The 6,217-nt window shown below is 36.6% G+C and overlaps 1 pseudogene; it reads left to right on the forward strand.

Annotated features, from left to right (window-relative positions):
• The first annotated feature begins 255 nt into the window (after window positions 1–255).
• LOC105524850 lies at window positions 256–2,483 on the forward strand (annotated as a pseudogene).
• The last annotated feature ends 3,734 nt before the right edge of the window (window positions 2,484–6,217 follow it).

Below are 6,217 nucleotides of genomic sequence, written 5' to 3' on the forward strand. Positions count from 1 at the left end.
GATCATGTTTATCAATTATATGACAATATCATGTTATAGTTCACTAGTAAGGAGAATATAGCAAGATGAGTTGATAAAACATATGAAAAAGAAAAAGGGTTTACAAGTAAATTCTATGCATGATATGTTGGGAATTGTTAACTTTATAATTCAGTTTAAAAGTTGGCAAACTTTTTCTGTGAAGAATTAGATAGTAGCTTTTTCACATGTTCGCTTCCAGCGCACTTGCTGCTAAAACCACCCCTAAAAGCCAAAATGGCAAAGGAAGGGATTCATAACAACATCATTGTTATTGGACACATAGATCTGGGAAAGTCCATGACTACTGGCCATCTGATCTCCAAATGTGATAGCATCAACAAAAGAACATTGAAAAATTTTAGAAGGCGGTTGCTGATGTGCGAAAGGGTTCCCTTAAATGTGTCTGGGTCTTGGATAAACTGAAAGCTGAGCATGAATGTGATATCACCATTGAAATCTCCTTGTGGAAATTTGAGATCAGAAACTCCTATGTCACTGTCATTGACACCCTAGGAAACGGAGACTTTATCAAAAACATGATCTCAGGCAAATTCGAAGCTGCTATCTCCAAGGATGAGCCAATCCGTGATCATGCCCTTCTTGGTTACACTGTGGGTGTGAAACAATAGTTGGCTTTAACAAAATGGATTTTACTGAGCCACCCTATAGCTAGGAGACATATGAGGAGATCGTTAAGAAAGTCAGCACTTATATTAAGAAGAATGGCTACAAACTTGACATAGTTAATTGTGTTAATTTCTGGTTGGAATGTTAATAACCTGCTGGAACTGTGACGGTTAATATTGAGTGTCAACTTGATTGGATTGAAGGATGCAAAGTATTGTTCTGGGTGTGTCCATGGGGGTGTTGCTAAAAGAGATTAACATTTGAGTCAAGGGACTGGGAGAAGCAGACCCACCCTGAATCTGGGTGGGCACGATCTAATCAGCTGCCAGCATGACTAGAATAAAAGCAGGCAGAGAAACGTGAAAGGACTAGACTGGCTAAGTCTTCTGGGCTCCATCTTTCTGCCATGATTGATGCCTCCTGCCCTCTAACATCAGACTCCAAGTTCTTCAGCTTTTGAAATCTTGGACCTACACCAGTGGTTTGCAGGGGCTCTTGGGCCTTTAGTCACAGACCGAAGCCTGCACTGTCAGCTTTCCTACTTTTTAGATTTTGGGACTTGAATTGGCTTCCTTGCTCCTCAGTTTGCAGGTGGCCTTTTGTGGAACTTCACCCTGTGATTGTGTGAGTCAACACTCCTTAATAAACTCCCTTTCATATACATCTATATTAGTCCATTTTCATACCACTGGTGAGGACATACCCAAGACTAGGAAATTTACAAAAGAGAGTTTTAATGGACTTACAGTTCCAAGTGACTGGGAGGCCTTACAATCACAGTGGAAAGCAGGGAGGAGCAAGTCATGTCTTACATTGATGGCAGCAGGCAAAGAGAGACAGCTTGTGCAGGAAAACTCCCCCTTATAAAACCATCAGATCTCATGAGACCCACTCACCATCACGAGAACAGCATGGGAAAGACCCACCCCCATGATTCAACCACTTCCCACCAGGTCCCACCCACAACATGTGAGAATTCAAGATGAGATTTGGGTGGGGACACAGCAAAACCACATAAACATCTATCCTATTAGTCCTGTCCATCTAGAGAACCCTGACTAATATGAGAACCAAGTGCTCACGTCTTGTTTCAAGGGACGGAGAGTAACCTGTAAAGATGTCAATTCCAGTGGAACCACACTGCCTGAAGCTCTTGACTACCAACTCATCCAACTAACAAACCCTTCTATCTGCCTCTCCAGGATGTCTACAAAATTGGTGGTACTGATATTGTCCCTGTGGGCTGAGTGGAGACATATTCTCAAGGCCAGCATGGTGGTCATCTTTGCTCCAGTCAATGTTACAACTGAAGTAAAGTCTACTAAACTGCAACATGAAGTTTTGAGTGAAGCTCTTTCTGGGGAAAATATGGGCTTCAATGTCAAGAATGTGTCTGTCAATATATTTGTTGTGACAATGTTGCTGGTGGCAGCAAAAATGACCCACAAATGGAAGCAGCTGCATTCACTGCTCAGGTGATTATCCTGAACCAGCCAGACCAAATCATTGGTGGCTATGTCCCTGTACTGGATTGCCACACAGCTCACATTGTTTGCAAGTCTGCTGAGCTGAATGAAAAGATTGAATATTATTCTGGTAATAAGCTGGAAGATGGCCTTAAATTCTTGAAATCTGATGGTGCTGCCATTGTTGATATGGTTTCTGACAAGCCCACATGTGTTGACAGCCTCTCTGACTATTCTCCTCTGGGTCATTTTTCTGTTCATGATATGAGATAGACAGTTACTACTGGTGTCATCAAAGCAGTGGACAAGAAAGCTGCTGAAGCTGGCAAAGTCACCAAGTCTACCCAGAAGCCTCAGAAGGCTAAATGAATATTATCCCTAATACCTACCACCCCAATCTTAATCAGTGGTAAAAGAATGACCTCAGAACTTTTTGTTTCAATTGGCCATTTAAGTTTAGCAGTACAAGATTGGTTAATGATAGCAATATGTCATAAAATCTTCAGAAGGAAAGGAGAATGTTTTGTGGGCCCAATATTTCTTTCTTTCTTCTTTTTTTTTTTTTTAATGTGTGGTAGTTTTAAGTTATTAGTTTTTAAAATCAGTGCTTTTTTTTTTGGAGACAGAGTCTCACACTGTTGCCTAGGGTGGAGTGCAGTGGCATGATCTTGACTCACTGCAACCTCCACCTCCAGGGTTCAAGCAATTCTCCTGCCTCAGCCTCCCGCGTAGCTGAGATTACAGATGCCCTAAAATCAGTACTTTTTAATGAAAACAACCAAAAACCTGTCACAGGATTTTGAGATCTGTTAAAACTAAGTTTGATGAGAAAAAAAAGAGTCAGATAGTAATACTAACTTTTGTAGGCCAGGAGACTAAATCAAGAATACTAGATAATCTAAGGATATTAAATAACTAATGTAACAAGAGAGAAAACAAATGTCCATTTTTATTGGTGAAATTAAAAAATAATATAACTGAGTACATATTTTGTAACACAGTTAAGTAAGAAAAAGAGTTAAATTTTATTTTATTTTGAGGAGCACATATTATTTTGCTTATTTGGTGATCAAAATTAGTGGCTCATATTTCAAAATTGATTAAAAATATTCATCTGTGCATAATAATGTGTAATAAGAATTGGTGTATTTCATCTTTGAAAATATCTTTCTGTACAAATGGTTACTGCCAAATACTGATATAAATCTATGAGCATATGATTTTAATTGAGCATATTCAATGCTTGGGAGGCATTTATATATTTCTATTAGATTTTTCTCTTGATACTTACCATTTAGCATGTCATTTTATTGCAGCTTTATCATTTCTAATTGAAGGTTAAGTGGAAGCTCTGCAATTGCTCAGTCAAGTGGATTCTGAAATACAGATATTTCCTTTGCATTTATATAGAGGTTCCCAAGACACTGCTGGAACTGTAGTTTGATCTTGTAAAATATACCCAATGGATTTCTCACTTTTAAAAATTTGATAGCATAGTCAAGTATATAAAGTAGTTTAACATTACATGTGATTCCAACATTTAGTTGTCATTCAAATAACTTTACCATAAGTTTTGCATACATGTTGTTTTGGCTTGAAATTTTAGGTTTAATTCATTAAGAAAAATAAATATGTAATGAAACTAAATTCCAAAGCCAGTCAGTGTTCAGTTGAAGGGATTTCTTTTCACTTATAAAGAAATTTGTTCTGGGCTTGAACCAAAAATGCAATAAAAGTTTAAGCCACCAGGATGTTGTACATTAGGGCATGTTAGGATATTTAACTTCTATTTCTGACAAAAATTCTTGGAAACTGATGATAGTTAAGTTCTCAAAAGTAATGAAGTTCACTTTTGACACTACATGGAAAAGCCAAGTGTTTTCTGCAATGTACTTGCTGATGAATTCAATGAATAACCATTGGCTTTAAACATCTTACATTTTTACAACTTTATAATTTGTCCAACTGAACACTTTTAGCTCCAAACATATTTTACCACTATAAATTAGGAAATATTATCAGATTCCCCTTTAATTTGTGCTAAATTAATGTTTTCTTAAATTCTCTTATAATGTTCTTACTTGGTGTTTTTCCACGCAGTTTATTCAGTGAACTTAATTTTTCAGTTGATCCACACACAGCATTGACACTTTAAACAACTGAGTGACAGAGTGGTCCCTTGGTGTCTGCAGGGGTTTGATCACAGGATCCCCTTGGATATCAAAATTCAATTATGCTGAAGTTCCCTATAAACAATAGTATAGTATTTGTATATAACCTATGGAACTCTTCCTGTATACTTTGTTTTATTTTTTATTTTATTTTACTTTATTATTATTTTTTAGAGATAGAGTCTCACTCTGATTACCCAGGCTGGAGTGCAGTGGTACAATCATAGCTTACTGCAACCTCAAATTCATGGGCAAAAGCAATCCTCTCACCCCAGCCTCTCAAGTAGATGGGACTACAGGTATGTATACCAGCCTGGCTAATTTTTACTTTTATTTTTATTTTTGTAGAGATGGAGTCTTACCCAGGCTGGTCTCAAATTCCAGACCTCAAATGATCCTCCCTTTGGCCTCCCAAAGTGCTGGGATTACAGGTATGAGCCATTGCACTGAACTACCTTCCATATACTTTAAATCATCTCTAGATTACTTATAATATCTAACACAATGTAAATGCTATGTTAAAGTTTCTAAATATATTCTATACTCAATTGTTTTTTATTTGTGTTATTTTTTAGTTTATTTTAAAGTTTCTAAATATATTCTATACTCAGTTGTTTTTGTGTTATTTTTTAATTTATTTTAAAGTTTCTAAATATATTCTATACTAAATTGTTTTTTATTTGTGTTATTTTTTATTATTCTATTGTTACTTTAAAGAAATTACTTTGTTTGGGATTCTGGGGTATTTTGCAGGTTTGTTACATAGATCTATAGCATAAGGGTGAGGTTAGTGTTTCTAGTGTATCCATCACCCAAATAATGACCATTGTACTCAATAGGTAACTTTTCAACTCTTAACCTGCTCCTACCTCGCCCTCCCCAACCTTTTGGAGTCTCCAGTTTCTATTATTTCCATCTCTATGTCCATATATTCCCACTGTTTAGCTCCTGCTTATAAGTGAGGATATGAGATATTTGATTTTCTTTTTCTGAGTTATTCATGTGGGAGAATGGCCTTCTCCTTTGTTGCTGAAAAGGAAGTGACTACCCTTTTTTAATGGCTGCATAGTATTCCATGGTGTATATATACAACATTTTCTTTATCCAATCCACTGTGGAGGACAACATTAGTTTCATTACTTTGCTACTGTGAATAGTGCTGAGATAAACATATTAGTGCAGCTGTCTTTTTTATATAATGATTTCTTTTTCTTTTGGTAGACACTCCATCGTAGGATTGTTGGATTGAATGTAGTTCCATTTGTAGTTACTTCAGATATCTGCATGTTGTTTTCCCTAGAGGCTGAACTAATTTACATTCCCACCAACAGTGGAATTCCTTTTTCTTCTCATCCGTGTCATCTGTTGTGCACGTGTGTGTGTGTTTTACTTCTTTTTTCATAATGACCATTTTGACTGGTGTAAGATATCTCAGAGTGGTTTTAACTTGCATTTCCCTGATGATTAGTGATGTTGAACCTCTTTGAACGTGTTTGTTGGCCACTCGTATTTCTTCTTTTGAGAAATGCCTGTTCATGTCCTTTGCCTAGTTTTTAGTTTGGTTGTTTGCTTTTTCTTGCTGAGTTGTTTGAGTTCCTTATAGATATTGGACATTAGTCCTTTGCTGGAGGCATAATTTGCTTGTATCTTCTCCTGTTCCATATGTTGTCGGTTCACTCTGTTGATTATTTCTTTTGCTGCATGGAAGCTTTTTAGTTTAATTAAGTCCCAATTGTATTTTTGTTGTTGTTGTTGCTTTTGCTTCTGGGTCCTTCATTACAAATTATTTGCCTAGGCTAATGTCCAGAAGAATGTTTCCTAGAGTTGTGCCCCAAATTTTTATAGTTTCAGGTCTTACATTTAAGTCTTTTAGCATTGCTTTTGCTGTATCCCTTAGCATTTGGCACATTGTGCCTCTATTTTCATTCATTT

This window comes from Colobus angolensis, unplaced genomic scaffold, assembly GCF_000951035.1.
Source record: "Colobus angolensis palliatus isolate OR3802 unplaced genomic scaffold, Cang.pa_1.0 Scaffold51, whole genome shotgun sequence".
Taxonomy (NCBI): Eukaryota; Metazoa; Chordata; class Mammalia; order Primates; family Cercopithecidae; genus Colobus; species Colobus angolensis.